The following is a 16974-nucleotide window of genomic DNA, read 5'->3' on the forward strand; positions in this document are numbered from 1 at the left end:
TGTTTTCACACTTACAGAGGTTATGAGATTGATGAAGGGAATAACTCCATCCACAGCATTCATTTCTATGTTGCAACTAAAGCTTACTCCACTTTCAGCTACTGCTCTGTAGTTCTTGGTCTTAGTCTGATGCCACTGCTTTTCAATGATTCTTATCCAAGAAGCAACACATGAAGAATATGAACTGTTTTTCTTTTTGCAGTGGGTTGTTGTATTTGGTTTGGCCAAGCTGGAGTTAATTCTCCAGTGCTGTGTTTTGCAGCAGCAGTTGATAACATAGCAGTGTTTTGGCTGCTGTTGAATAAGTACCCAGGCTATGTCTTTTCAATGTTTCCCTGCCCCAAGAGTACATTGAGGGATGGGCAGGATCTTGGGAGGGGACATGGCTGAGCTGGCATACCTGGACTGGCCAAAGAGGTATTCCATGCCATATGACGTCAGCTCAGATATAAGAATGAAGTAAAAGAAGGAGTGGGGGGATTGGTCCATGGCATCTATCCTCCCAAGCAACTACCAAGCTTAGAGAGCCCTGCTTCCCGAGACCGACCATCTTCCTGCTGATGGGAAGCAGAGACTAACATCTCTCTCTTGCTTCCGCGCGGTCTATTGCTTTTGACTATTATTGTTATTAAATTCGCTTCTATCTTATTATTAGCTTTGGTCAATTTCTTTTTTCTTCTTCCTCCCCTCTCCCTCTGTCCATTTTAAGAGGGGGAGTGATAGAGCAGCTTTGGTGGGCATCTGGCCTTTATAAACCACTGTTTCCTCTTACTCTCTTAAAAAGTGTTGCAATGAAGCTCACCAGTTTGTTCATCAGATCTTGTACCACACCTTTCTAGCAATACACAAAAAAATGGCTACAATCATTTAAACTGTGTAAGACAATGCTACATAGACAAGTATCATTTCCTTTTGTACACTATAATTAAATGTTCACCAGCTGTGGTTTTAATTAAATATCAGACCAGCAATTTCCATACACATGGTGCTGTAATATAAAAGGACACTGATAATTAAAAAAATCTCAATGAAAATAAAATTTTCTCTGAAAAGAGGAATTAAAAAAGGCAGACATTCTATGGATTTACCTTCACCCTCTTCCCACACTGGAGTCAGCTCAGCACTTCCTTACACTCCCTAACATATCCCAAACTGGGTAAGAAACAGTACAAATTGTGTCTAGTTTTAGAGCAACACTACTGCATTGCACGGTAGCTCTTGCCAAAGAAGGGTATCAATATGTGACCCACTTCAGCTTCCTTACTCAGCAAAGCGTCTCTCTTCTCCAAATAACCAAAGGTTTTCTTAACTAATTTCAACAAAAGCTTGTTGCATCTTTTACTATCCAAAATTACCCTTTCCTTTCATAAATCGGACCAATCGTCTTTCTAAGTACTAGCAAAAAAATGGAACTTGTTGAAAAGACAAACTGGACAACAAGAAATTGTCACACACAGTGAAAGGCTGCTTGAGATACTCTTCAGTTTCATGTATGTACCCAGTGCATGCAGTAGTAAGTCATACACAAGTAGCATCTGCAGCTACTACTGCAATATGTAATAAGGCTACAACAGCTGATGTAGCTGTGTATTCTTAGCAGAGCCAATCTCTCCTCGCCAATTCCTTAGAAAAGGTATTAGAAAGTATTACTGCATATTCCCTTAAGATGTAAGCATTTCCTCTGACCATACTTCTCCATGTGTTTCCATAGCAGACAGCAGGATGGAAACTAGAACAGGGATTTTTGGATTTTGCGATAGCACAAAAAGGAAACATTTGAACAACAAGCTACAGCCAAGAAAAGTGTCATTCTGGGGAAAAACCCCAAACCTCACTTAGAATTAAAATTTGATAATCCAAATTATTAAAATTGGAAAGATTCTATTTAAAAATCTCAACTAGAATGCAGCATGTCAGCCTCAGCTGTAACTCTGCAGCACTGAATCACTGCAGGATACGTCAGCTGCAGGAGAATGGTGGTAGCCATACCGCATACTCTTTTTTTCCTCCCCTCCACATACAGTGACAGACAAGGCAGAGTTACTACATGTTACAATATGTCATCATGACATTTATAGTTCAAGGTGGGCTGCCTCTTAATGACACAAGAGCACGAAACAGATTAAAAATTTCAGCACTTTGTAAAACTTTGTACAACTGATATCAAGATTTCTCTTTGTAAAACACGAACCCTTAAGAAACAAATCCAACAGAGAACTAATTCATACAGAGAAAATAGTTCACTGAAAAAGCCTGTATTGTTCATAAACTTTACTCTGATCCAATACAGCTACTACTGAATTTCACCAGGAAAAAAATCCCCTATGTGATGCTGTTGTAGCTGAACTGTCCAATAGGATAGGCAAGGTCAAGACAGGTGGGAGCAATTACTTACAAGGGATAGGACAAGATAACCAACTTGCTTCTCTGCCATCATCCAAGGAAAAAAGAATTCTTTCAGAAAGCAATTTAGATGCATAGTATTAATAAAAAAGGCATCACTGTCTTCAGTTAGAAGCTATAATTTCTATGACATTTTTTCATAACAATAGTGGTTTTTTACTGAAATACACCTATGACACATTTTATACCCATTACTATTCTGCCAAGTTATTATATATTAAATACAGAACAATCATTATTACCTATTATTAACATCTGCATCTATTATTAAAAACTGTGCATGCATGCTGTCTTTAAAATGCAAACCACAGGAGAGCTAAGTTTTCAAAGGCACAACAAGTAAGAAAAAAAAGAGTAAGTGCAAGCTTAGGAAAACCAAGCTTCTGATCTCTCTTCAAGCCTCCTCTCTTCCCCATTATACTTGCTTCTACAAATATCTCATACATTACTATAAGCATGATTTAATGGTGTGTATTTTGCACAGTACTTTAAACACAGCTTTTGGTGCTGGGATTCATGAAATATTCTATGTGAGTACAAACAAAAACAGTATTTGCTGGCAGTCAGGTTTCTCAAGAATTCTGTGGGGAGAAGAACGCAAAAGTGGATGCGATAGTAATAAGAACTGAATGCCAAGGAAGCAGGGGACTGCTATCATTTCTGCAGTACATATTGCTGGAGGTGCTCTGAGGCCATGAACAAAATAATACAAAACCACAAAGAGCAATAAAAGAGGATGCTGAAAAGACAGTAGGTTAAGGTTAAAACACTGCAGAGCAATACAATTACTTACATTCAGGGCTTTTCCCTGCCGTTGTGAACTGTGACCCTCATCACCATGTCTGATTCACATGCTAAAACCATTTGTACTCACTCCATGTTTGCTGTTTTCAACCGAGAAATCACAAAAAGGACTTAAGCACATCTTTCTCTGTGAAATTAAAGAACTAATCTTAACTTTTTTCTCCTGTTTCCTGGGTTCCTTGGCTGCAGTCCTGCTGCAAATCAGCTTGGGAACAGATGTTGTGAGAAACATAACCTCTGACATATCAAGGGAGCCATAAAAGCATCACGATCATGGTAAGGAGATACTAACCCATGTATCAATACAAAGAATATAAACATCAGAAGATAAATTTATTTGTTCACAGAATCACAAAATGTTAGGGGCTGGAAGGGACCTTGAAAGATCATCTAATCTAACCCCACTGCCAGAGCAGCATGACCTATAGCAGATCACACAGGAACACACCCAGGTGGGTTTTGAATATCTCCAGAGACAAAGATACCACAACTCCCCTGGGCAGCCTGTTCCACAGTGAAAAAATTTTTCCTCATGTTTACATGGAACTTTCTATGCTCGAACTTCCACCCATTGCCCCTTGTCCTGTCATTGGGCATCACTGAAAAGAGCCTGACTCCATCCTCTTGGCACTCACCCTTCACATATTTATAAACATTAATGAGGTCACTCCTTAGTCTTCTCTTCTCCAAGCTAAAGAGCCCCAGCTGCCTCAGTCTCTCCTCATAAGGGAGATGTTCCACTCCCCTAATCGTTTCTGTGGCTCTGTGCCGGACTCTTTCAGGCAGTTCCCTGTCCTTGAACTGAGGGGCCCAGAATCCAACACAATACTCCAGATGCGGCTTCACCAGGGCAGAGTAGAGGGGAACAGCCTACTCTCTCTCAGCCTACTAACCACACCCCTTTTAATACACCCCAGAATGGCACTGGACTTCTTGGCCACAAGACCATATTGCTGGCTCATGGTCAACCTTCCATCCACTAGGATCCCAAGGTCCTTCTCCCCTTCACTGCTCTCCAGCAGGTCAGTCCCCAACCTATATTGATACATGGGGTTGTCCTCTCCCACATGCAAAACTCTACAGTTGCCCTTGTTGAATTTCATTCCATTTCTCCCTACCCAACTCTCCAGCCTAAGTGTCACTGAATGGCAGCACAACCTTCTGGTGTGTCAGCCACTCCACCCAGTTTTGTGTTATCAGCAAACTCGATGACAGTGCTCTCTATTCCCTCATCCAAGTCATCGATTAATATATTGAATAGCACTGGTCCCAGTACTGACCCCTGAGGGACTGCAATACATGCCTCCAACTAGACTCCACCCCACTGACCGCAATTCTCTGACTTCTTCCCTTCAATTAGTTCTCCTCACTACCTGATTATCCAGGCTGCACTTCCGCAGTTTAGTTGTGAGGATGCTGTGGGAGACAGTGTCAAATGCTTTACTGAAATCAAGATAAACCACATCCACTGCTCTACTATCATCTATCCACCTGGTTATGGCTATCAGGTTCATCAGACATGATTTCCTCTTGGTAAAACCATGTTGACCACTCCTAATGACCCTCTTATCCTTGATATGCCTAAGGACAGCTCTGAGGATAAGTTGCTCCATTACCTTGACAGGGATGGGGTGATGCTGACCAGTCTATAGTTACTTACCTCCTTCTCACCTTTTTTGAAGATTGGAGTGACATTTACCCTCCTCCAGTCCCCAGGCACATTCCTGTCCACCATTGTTCCATGTGTTTCCTATGTGACTGACTGGTAAACCGCTACCATGGCAGAAGGCTCTCAGGAGATGGGCCAGGGTAATGTACCCATGAAGCTCAGGGGAATACTGCAGGCTGCGACTGATCACCGCAGTTGCAAAGAAGTTCACTTGATCTCAGCAACAAGGGGGCTTGAAGGTGGTCTTCCTTGCAGATGAACAGGCATCAACAGCTGAATGGATCAGCTGGTAATGGAAAGGTTTATCCTTATGTTCATTAAAAGAGTGTGAATTTCTGCCTGAGCTAGCCAGGTCAACAATGGAGGCGCACATGCAGGTCAGCACAACATAGCACGTAAACAAAAATTAGCAAAATAATTTTAAAGATAGCAATGGGCTTGAGCTAGCTTCAACCCGTGGATGCCTTCCAAGTAAGACTGGGGATGCTTGGCATTTGACATGGAGACTGGCAGTGAGAATCACAATGGTATTGTCATTGAACTAAGTATTACACTTGCCATACTCTGCCAAATGTAACTTACATTTGTATTATGTTTTCAGGATGTTTTTTCATAACTGTTATATAGTCCAACTAAGATCAACTTTTTATCAACTACTTTCAAACAAGTAAATCCGATGTTAAACATGACACCCTCTAAGAAAGAAGAAAGAATACACAAACTTGTGTTACAGACATTTGCTGTACAAAAAATCTCAAAGGTGTTGTCAAGTTCACATTTTATCAGAAACACACATCAGAACTACTTGCAAATAACATAATTACTTTAAGTGGTCATTATATAAATGTGTACCTTCTCTCAATCATTTTTCTTTTCAACCCTACACAATTTTCATGCCACCTTCACCTGACCGTGTTCCATGAAAGGTGCATTTTCATGGTCCACGTGATGAATAAATGTAACCAAAGTCCATTTCTGTGAATGTACTGACAAGATGGAGTGGAAATACTTAAAAGAACAACCATCTCCTAGAAGCAGTGACAGAACACTCAATATTGCTTAGACGATTTAAGTTCTAACATCGCTAGAGTATACCCCAGAAATACCACAGTTAACAGCCCTTTAAGAAATTACCTAAGATAAAGTCAAAATTACTACAAAAGCAGTACCACTAAATTGCTGGTTGTCCCTGAATATATATATATACTTAAAACAACTGTTATGTGCTAATAAAAAGGCCATCGGTTTTTAGAGTGACATACAAAACAGACATTTTGTGACTACATTGCTAAAGCAATTATTATGATGTTAGATATTACACAGTTACTTCACATGCTTGTGCAATACTAAACAAGTAACAAGCCAGCACAAGCCAGGATGAAGCCATCTAAATTCTAGAAAAACAAAGACCAAGTGTTTGCAAGACACACTTTGAATTTGAAAAATCTGCAGAAGATATGTTCAATCTGTTTCCAATATTTATAAACTATTTCAACTGAAATGTCTTTTTTAAAGTGGAGATGAACATTTGCAGGCACTTGTGAACGCTTCGAACTATTTCTCAAAACCAACTAACAAAAACCTCCCACCTTAAGTAATCAGAATAAAAAGTGTTTGATGAAGAAAATACAAGACAAGATTGATGTGAGGGAATAGGTAATTCCAATTCTGGAAAAGATCTTCCTTTGGAACATTAATCTGATAATTGAAACTTGATGAATGGAGCATGGTTGTTACTTTGTACTTCTGGGTGTGCCTAAGGACTAGACCAATGGCTGTCCTTCTATTATAACCCATTTATACCTTCATGAAAAAGAAAATTTTAGGTGGCATCAGGAGAAAAACCTAAAAACAAGACCTAAAAGTAACCAAAACAGACAAACATCTGAATCTGAAGATTGTGCAAAAACAACTACATTTTGTGAATCTGAACTTAAGTCACACTTTCTTTTTATTTTCATCACTGAATTGATGGAAAGTGGAAACTGACGTTATTTTTTTTTCTTCTGTTTCCCCTTCTGTCCAAAACAACTGGAAAAAAAAAACTGAGAAGGGAGAAAACCAGTGAGGTTTAGTGCTGGTCCTTATCACTTATAAATCCAGAATGCCCAAACCGTGTTCCTTTCAAGTCTGCAAGGAACACTGTTGAGTTTGTGGACATACATCAGGGAAGAAAGAAATGGAAAACTAATCCCAAGAATGCACTTCACTCAGCCTTCTGCATTTAGCATTAAGATGACTCACATTCTAGTGCCGGATAAAACAACTTCACAGATACGGTGTAAGCTCACCCACATCAACTCAAGCTCACCTGTCTACAACTGCCTGAAGGCAGGCTGTAACCAGGTGGGGGTTGGTCTCTCCTCCCAGGCAACCACAGACAGAACGAGAAGACACAGTCTCAAACTGAGCCAGGGGAGGTTTAGGCTGGATGTTAGGAAGAAATTCTTCACAGAAATAGTGATTGGCCTTTGGAATAGGCTGCCTAGGGAAGTGGTGGAGTCATCATCCCTGGAAGTGTTTAAAATAAGACTGGATGAGGCACTTAGTGCCATGGTTTAGTTGATTAGATGGTGTTGAGTGATAGGTTGGACTAGATGATCTTGAAGGTCTTTTCCAACCTAGTTAATTCTGTGATTCTGTGATCAACTTGTTTTCCCCATCAATTTTCATACCACCTTATCTTGCTCCTTCAACTTCATTCTCTTCTGATTGAGCACAATCCAGATCTTTCAAAACAGAGATCGCTATTAAAAATGTAGATACTACTTATTACACAAATGTAATAATAAATTTATAAAGCATTCTATGGTTATTCTCAGGTTTTTTTTTCAGACCTTCTCTCCAGAAAACTATTTCTGATTATCAAAGTCTGGTAGTTTGGGACTATGCCTTTTAAGATTTTTTACAGTTTTCAAGCAGAAATTAGTAAAAATGTAAATAAATCACTATTGGGTTTAAAAAGGAAAAATAGTGATTACTGTAAAGAATTCCATTGGAGGGATATCTCCCATAAGATTTGGTTCTCAAAACAATCTTTAGCAGCGTGTGCTGCCCTCTTCTTGCTTCTTTGCTGGGAAGATATACTAACAGGCTTTGCTGACCTTGGCTGCATTGCTTTGTTTTGGTATTAACCTATCCTGCTTCTTTCTCTCTTCCCTTAGTACAGGGGGGTCAAGGAGGGAGAGGCAGGGAGGCAACTTTCCCTGGTCTTTTGGCCAGGGGTATACCTGTGTTGTTTTGCTAATTACAAATACCTGTAAATATTGTAAACACTGTGTATTTGTACATATTCATTGAATTCCATTGTAGATTGTAGTTTTGCTTATAGCTCCATTTGCTTCCAAACTGAGTTATTCTGGTAAAGTTAATGTTGGGAGGTGGGAAATTTCCAACCCACTACACAAAGATAAGACCGTGGACTAATGACAAAGCTGTATTTACAGAGATACAAGGATCTTTGACTCAAGCATGATCCCCATGATCTGCTGTCAACATAAAGACACAGAATTTGTACTGCCAGGTCAAATCAGTCATCTACATCCAGCAATCTGTTTCTGCCACAAGCCAAAATCTGATGCTTCAGAATAAAAAAACAAACAAAAAAAACCACACCACAAAACCCCCTCACAACCACCAAACCCATCAGCTAAGCACTCTAGAATGTACTTGCCCAGTTGTTTGAAATTCATAGAAAGAAAACATCCTCATAGCTTTTCTTATCACAGGATCACACAGGATCTTAGGGGTTGGAAGGGACCTCTGGAGATCTTCAAGTCCACCTTGTCAGAGCAGGACCATATAATCTAGCCATATAATAGGACCATATAATAGGTCGCACAGGAACACATCCAGATGGGTTTTGAAAGTCTCCAGAGAAGGAGACTCCACAACCTCTCTGGGAACAGGGGAGCCTGTTCCAGTGCTCTATGACCCTTACAGAAAGAAGTTCTTCCTCAGGTTAAGGTGGAACTTCCTGTGTTGTAGTTTACATTCATTGCCCCATGTCCTGTCACAGGGCACAAGTGAGAAGAGGCTGTCCTTTCCTCCTTGACACCCAGCCCTCATATAAACATTTATTAAATCCCCTCTCAGTCTTCTCTTCTCCAGACTAAAAAGCACTCAGGACTCTCAGCCCTTCCTCATAAGGCACATGCTCCAGTCCCTTAATCATCCTTTTAGCCCTCCATTGGGCTCTCTCAAGTAGATCCCTGTCCTTCTCAGAACTGGAGAGCCCAGAACGGATGTAATATTCTAGGTGAGGTCTCAGCAGGGTGGAGTAGAGGGGAAAGAGAACCTCCCTTGATCTGCAGGACACACTCTTCTTAATGCACCCCAGGATACCATTGGCCTTCTTGGCCACAAGGGCACATTGCTGTCCCATGGATAACTTCTTGTCTTCAGGATTCTGAGGTCCTTCTCCATGGCGCTGCTCTCCAGCAGATCACCTCCTACCCTGTACTAGTGCAGGACTCTGGACTCACCCTTGCTGAACCTCATTATGGTTCCTTTCTGCCCAGCTCTCCAGTCTATCCAAGTCTTGCTGAATGGCTGCACAGCCGCCAGGTGTATCAGCTAAGCCTCCCAGTTTCATATTGTCAACAAACTTGCTGAGCAGACACTCTGTCCCATCATCAATGCCACTCATAAAGACATTGAATAGGACCAGTGTAGGACATAATTTAGGGACCAGAACCCCAGACACTGCTTTACTGATAGAAGGAGATGTTTTAACCCTGGTGGGTCATAAACCTTGGCAACAGAATGCAGCTGTGTAGAAAGAAAAACACAGATAGGTGACTCCTAACGGTCACTGTGACGTAAGGGAGTTATGCAGGGACCTGATAACAGGAACTCGGTAAAAGTTGTAACATGGAAGATGCAGAGTTATAGAATCCTTTCTCTCTTGTCTGACGTTTGTTTAAGCCTTGGTAAAATATATGCGTTCGTGTGATACTTTTTCTCTGTAGCCAATCATGAGTTTACAACTGTCGCCTGGACATACTAATGACCATACTAATGACCAATTACAAGCTGCCTTCTGATATTATGTTAACCTACATAAAGGAAAAGCTGTATACAATAAACTGACACCTTGATTGCATCAAGCTTTGTCCCGTCTCTCAGTTGCGGTAGACCAGACACAGCACTGATCCCTGGGGGTCTCCACTAGCTACAGCTCTCCAGATGGACTTGGCACCAGTGACCACCACTCTTTCAACTCTATTGTGTAACCAGTTCTTAATCCATCTTACTGTCTGTTCTTCTATCCCACACTTCCTGAGCTTGCTCACAAGGATGTTACGGGAGACAATGTCAAAAGCCTTGCTAACGTCAAGGCAGCATGTAACTTTCAAAAGCTCCATTCTAAACTTACTTTTTAAAGCAGCTAAACAACTTTAGATCCTGTAGTTGTATCAGCAGAATTCCCTGTGCTTGGGCTTCATTTATCAAATACATTCTGTTCAGTTCCTAATTTCTGCATCATTCCAAGGTTAGCTGTATCTCAGAGACATATTCCCCTCATCCCTCTGCTTCTATATCCTCAGACCACCAACCGTCCCCTCTTCAAAGCACTTTTGAACACAGTCACTCCCCACAGAACTCCCTGTACCTGTGTCTGCGCTCTCCACTTAACACATTCTCCAGAGTGAGCAGAGAGCAAGAAGAGAGTGAGCTGATGTCTTCAGTAACTTCACCGCTTACAAGAAAGCAGTGGCTTTTAAAATGTTTTTTAAAATATAACACACTATCAACAGCACTCAAAGTGTACATGGTTTACCAAGTATCACCCATTTTTACACTCCTGATCTCAGACTTGTCTGTGCTACATTCCCAGGTCCATGTCTCACTAGTACAGGTCAAAACCTGGCATAAGCTAATGTCCCACAAGTCAGACATGCCATTTAAGATAGATGCAAGTTCTTTTCCCTACCAATCTTTACCAGCCAACCAGTTCAAAACTGGATGTGCAATTTCCCCAAGCAGAATTATTTCATTATTTCCTAGGCAGAAAAACTACCTATGCTACTCTAACTTCAGTTCCTGAGGGAAACTTTCACACTCTCCCTCTAGCTACATGACATAAGCCTTTCTAAAAGTTAGTTTTGAGTATTTCACTCGTAAGCAACATCTAGTGCATCTAGCGGACTGATTTTACTGAAAGCTTGGGCAACGGAGATCAAGCTGAGGGAGACTGCAACTCCTGTTGAATTTTCCCACTGCACTGCACTGTAATCTTAAACTGGATTGAAAACAGCCACTGTTTCAAAATACAGCAGCTTTGTAACATGCTATTTTTAAAGTAAAAGGTTCAGAAAAGACAGTTACTACAACACTGGTAGAGGAGTTTGCAACAGAAAAACCTAACAAAGCATCTGTTTAGCCGGATTTTAGTAAACTAGTAACTAGTATTTGATTACATATATTTAGATTAAAAACTAAACTAAATTCTTGATGACAGTATGTTAAACAGACAAAAACCTCAAGCACAGTTTCTATGTTCTATACTAATACATTTCCTTCTAAAACAGCTGACACGCCTATCCAGATGAGTTCTTGTGCTCACATATATTTGAAATAAATCTCTTGTAGATGAATTCCACTTAAAAAAAATAAAAAAAGGTTTTAATGAGAATCATTAGGATATCTTCTGAGAGACCAGAACAGTAAGTGGCATAACTGAGAGTGTGGTGGTCTCCTCCATCACCTTGCTATCCTCCAACTGATATCAGTTATTTGCATGTGCTGGTGCTAATAATCAGAAAACATTTTACAGGATTTCTGCATGATGCCTCAAACCACTTCCTGGTATCAACTACCTTTATAAGGAAGAAGAAAGGACAGAGACATACTATTCATGAATCAAAGAATGTTGAGGGTTGGAAGGGACCCCCAGAGATAATTGAGTCCGACCCCCCCTGCCAAAGCAGGATCACCTAGGGCAGGCCACCCAGGTGGCCACCCAACACCATCCAGGTGGGTTTTGAAAGTCTCCAGAGAAAAGAGAGTCTACAAACTCTCTGGGCATTCTGTTTCAGTGCTCTGTCACCCTCACCGTGTCTCCTGTGTTCTAGTTTGCACCTGTTGTTCCTTGTCCTACCACTGGCCACCACCAAAAAGAGACTATCACCTTCATCTTGACACCTACCCCTCAGATATTTATGGACAATGATAAGATCCCCTTTCAGCCTTCTCTAAATAGTCACAGTTCTCTCTGTTTTTCTTCATAGATGTTCAAGTTCCGCAATCATCCTTGTAGCTCTCCATTGGACTCTCTCCAGTAGATCCCTGTCTCTCTTGAACTGAGGAGTCCAAAACTGGACAGTCTCACCAGGGCAGACTAGAAGGGGAGAACCTTCTCAGACCTGTTGCATACACTTTTCTTAATGTACCCCGGGATGCAGTTGGCCCTCTTGGCCATAAGGGCACATGTTTTGAAAGAAATTCAATTGCATGAATGTATTTTTCTTTTTGAGTTGCTATACAGCTTGCATTTTAAGCAATGGAACCTCCAGTGCAGAGTCAACCAAAAATATCGAAATTAACATTGGTACATCTTTATTATCAATTAAAATAGCACAGACAAGTCTGTAGTGCTTCAATCTACTGAAGATGAATTTATGTAGATAGTTTTTTTAGTATTTCTCTAAAACCTGGATACATTACTCGATTCAGAAGTGTTTTCTTTGGCTGTGCACTATTCTAGTAAACCAATACAGCATCTTTGTAGCACAGCCTTTGCCTTTGTCAGGCATCACATTTTAAGTGGCTTTATACTTTTTGAGCCATTTATTTAGCAGACTTCAAGCAGCTGCAAAATCAGCAAAGAATGTCTGTAGCATTACAACACCATACTAGAATATTTCACTCAACTGGCGATAGCAATTTGTAAATATAGCATCAAAACTATTTAAAAGGTACAAGTAGCCAGTAATTACAAACCTGAATATCCTCAAACTAAATGCCATTCACAAATGTAATGGTTAGAATTGCAGCCCAGTTCACAATTCTCTCTGCACAGTTTGGATGGGAAAATGTGTCTGGTAAATTCTAATGAAAGATTAAATATGTTTCTCACAATCTTTCCTCCCACAACGAGCTAATTTTTGTTCTTTTGTGTCGTAAGTTCAGATGTAGCGACTTGACAGATGAGCTTTAATTCAAGTGAGGATGCCTTTATGTTCTTTTTCAGCTGATTAAAAAAAAAGAAATCACTTGTTTGTCAGGGAAAAGTGCAAAATAATTCTCTTACATGCAGAAAATTTCTCCAAATAGAAATGCCATTTTCTAACTAAAATACTATGCATTTTGGTAAAGACCGCTAATTCTATATGACCTTTCCCCTACAAATTCTCTGAAACAGAGTAAGATATAAATGTTTTAGAATGTCTATTGGACAATTAATCTTCTCTGGTATAAACACACAAATTTTACTGCAGTAAATCAAATTACAGATGCTCACAATTACCAGAAATGACAGCTTCAGTCAGACAAAAATTAAAACCAGCAATTGCTCTAAAATCTTGAGAGGAATTTACATGGTATTTCCACCGTTAAGTGCATGTGTCTGCCAAGCCCAAGGCAGCTTCACTGCTTATCTTGGACTCTGAGTGCCAAATCCAGCACGACGTATTTCACCCATGCAATCCTATTAAATGAACAGGAGTCACATCGATCTTTATGAGTCCACGGCATGGTTCCATGGAAAGTATATGTCTTGTGAGACTGCCACTCTCTCCTTGAGTGTAATTTTCTTTGCTTTAAATCATCGAATAATAACACCAAAAAACCCCCAACATTACTCTAAGGAAGTCACTACAGCATGGGAAGGATTTAGCAAAATATAATTTTTATGTTTCTATCATACAAATGCATGCACATACATATAAAAGAAAATCAAGGGCCATGACAAGATGAAATTTATAATTTATAGGTGTTGTATGTGTCACATATCCCACTTAACACTCCGAAATGTCTGCATCCTTCTTATGACCACTTTCACTAACACACACACACTGTGAACATGGCTTATAAAAAGCTTTTAAGCAGGAAATGGCACAGCTATAAATCTACTTAAGGTTCAGGAAATAAATCTTACATTCTTTGCTGCCCATATAGGAACATTAATCTTAAGAACACCACGATATAGTACCTCCTTATCTGTTTAAAGTAGGGCAAATATTTTACTCATGTTAATTGTCCTGACAGGAAAGGATCAACACTGCATTAATTCATTTAATGCATGGCTTATTTTTTACCCTTGCACATTATATAGGCCCAAATGCTTGCTGATTCCAAAGCTAAAGCTCTTCTGTGGTAATTCTTCATAGACGATGTTTCTCACTCATATGGCACTCATTTGCATCTTTACATAGCATATTGCTCACATAATTTAGTAGAACACAAGTGGAAGTTACTTTATTCACATGGCTTCACCATTTATGTAACATGATACTTCAAAATTCAGGTGAAAAGTTAACTTGCTGCATTATTTTTCAATTATTCTCAAAAATAGTTTCTGTGGGCTCTAAGATCTTGACATATTAAAAAGTATTATTTTTAACACTATTTTAACAATGAAATCGTAACACTTCCAATCTAACTGAAGAAACATCAATGAAAAAAAAAAAAAACAAAACCAGAACCAAATCCAAACATTTATTTTCCCATCTTAAAGCAAGTTTCCTGATTCAAAGAGCATACATAGAAAACACTGTATCAAACCAAAACACAGTCTGACAGACCAGCATTCTGCCTCCGAAAGCGGTGAATCACAGAACCTGAAGAAAAACCTAAGAACTGGGTATGTATTTGTGATACTTTCCTGGTATTGCTTTGCATGTTCTGCACCTCAAGTATAACTTCTGTTCTTTTTGATCTTCTTTGTATCACTCATGAATTTATAACGCTTTCTCAAAACATATACCCTTTTTCTTCCTTATCATCTAAGACATGCTCTAATCTCTGTATCAAAAGGTGCTCTTTCACTTTGCATCCTCCCTTTTGCCTGTCTTTGGAGCACTCTGGTTTTACAGTTCTAGTATTCAACATATAAAGCCTTCTGAGACAGTGCTTGGCTACAGAGCTGCTAAGGCTAAGCATTGCTCTTAGCAACCAAAATCTTTGCATACATCCCTGGCTGCTGCTGTATTAACATTTGGTTCAAACTAGCCTGTATATATGCAATACGTGTGTTCTCAAGTGTATCTCTGGGAAACATTACACAGTTGTTTGTACTTAGAAGTTCAAAGGTGGCTCCACTCCACCCTCCCCAGCTAACTATCACTTGCAGGAAAATACGATTCTATGATTCTATGATTCTATTCTTTAGGAAAAAGCAATAGGAAACGCTTTACAAAGTGGGTAAGCTCCAACTTATATGGAAGCTTCAGTGAGTACTCTCAGCCACGGAAGTGTTATTTCAAGATGCAGACGCAAGCATCTGCTGAAAGGCTTTGTGCATGACTACTGGTAAGTAGGAACATAAGACATATCTACGTCTATACACATGACGTGTAGAAAATCAAAGAAGCCTGTTATATTTCTCCAGTCTTGGGGATCCAGGTCAAGGATTCTTTTCTATGTCTTCTTTACTGGATTGTTTGTTAGCATCCCTACATAGCACTCTTCTTGTTCTCTTTCTTCATCAAATCTGCAGGGCTCACCCCAGCATTGCTCTGTGCAGCCTGAAGTGCAGCAGCCGCTTCCAATCAGCATTGTGGTCCCTCTGAGGACAGAATTAACCCCTTCTACTGATATGCACCTAATTGCACAGGGCAATGAATATAATCTCTCTCTAAACCAACCACTTTTGCCTACTTCAGCTGCGATGTTGAGTATACAGCAGAAGCACATAGCTGAGGATGTAAGACAAAGCATAGTTTTCCCTTGGCTGATTGTGAATGTATTTTTATCTCCTCCAGTATATAGTTCTGGGATAGGGGATCATGCTGGAAATGTTAAGTCAGTAACATTAAAAAAAAAAAAAAAAAAAAAAAAGATGTACATGAGTTGCACAGAAAGATGTTTATGTTTAAATGTAATGTTCTTGCCTAACGCCATCTGGTTTGTACCGTCTTCAAATTCTTTTCCAGATCTCTGTCTTATTTTCTAATTTTGTAACGTAATGGAACATTTGCTATTTATGAGAAATGAAAAGCAGCTGACTTAAATCTCAGGAAACTCACGTATATTAATTCAGAGAAGGGTGGTCTAACTCACGGCACCATTTACAGACCCAAGTTCACACAGTCTGCCCTCACAACTTTTGGGAAAAGAGAAGATGTATATGGGGGAAGCGTATGTAAGCCCTACAACTGAATGTCTTTCTAGGTGCTTGTACACAGCCCGATAAGAAAGCTATGAGCTGCTGTTGATACATTCTTTTTTTTATATTAGAACAATGGGAATTTGCAAGCTTGTTTTGAAGTAGTAATTGAGAAAAGACACTTCTTTCACATAACACTATTTTATCTTTGAAAAGATTTTATCTTTCTGAAGCAAAAATATAGAGGGAATGAAAGAAAAGCTTTTACTGTTGTATTGAAAAGAACATGGAAATTAATTTTTTTCCCATTATAGACACAAAAATTTTTAACACTTTCTTGAAAATTGTATAGTAGGTATTAAAGTCAAGAAATTCAATCTGTTTTGACGAGCAGGGAAACAAGTAAAGTTTATGCACCCTTCCCGTACCTTACAGACCTTACAGATTATCATCCTATACCTTAAAATAGGTAACAGCTATAATGCAGAGAAGGCAAACTGGAAGGAAACATCTATATGCAAGCTACACCGAGCACTAGTGTTCAGAACATTTTACGTAAAAGGGGCTGTACATTATTTATAGTTAGGAAAGCAGGACCTCTGATGAGAATTGAAATAATAGATACAGCTTATCTTAGTCACAACTTGTTCACATTTCATGGAAGCCCTGCAGTCATTTCAGAATGCCCTGTTTTATTTTATAAATTAATCATAGTAATATGCTTTGTTGTCAGACATGATAGAGGACCAGCTGACAGAGTTCTTACTCTCATTTTGGAAGATGACCTAATTAGCTCTTCACAAGGCACCTTCCAGTAGATAAAACACAT

General features: G+C 39.6%; 1 protein-coding gene across 1 annotated transcript in view; it reads right to left on the minus strand.

Moving 5' to 3' along the window:
• Nucleotides 1–16974, minus strand: part of MCC (MCC regulator of WNT signaling pathway) — a 196998-nt gene that overhangs the window by 94476 nt on the left and 85548 nt on the right. The window lies entirely within an intron of this gene.

The sequence above is a fragment of the Indicator indicator genome, chromosome Z (assembly GCF_027791375.1).
Source record: "Indicator indicator isolate 239-I01 chromosome Z, UM_Iind_1.1, whole genome shotgun sequence".
NCBI lineage: Eukaryota > Metazoa > Chordata > Aves > Piciformes > Indicatoridae > Indicator > Indicator indicator.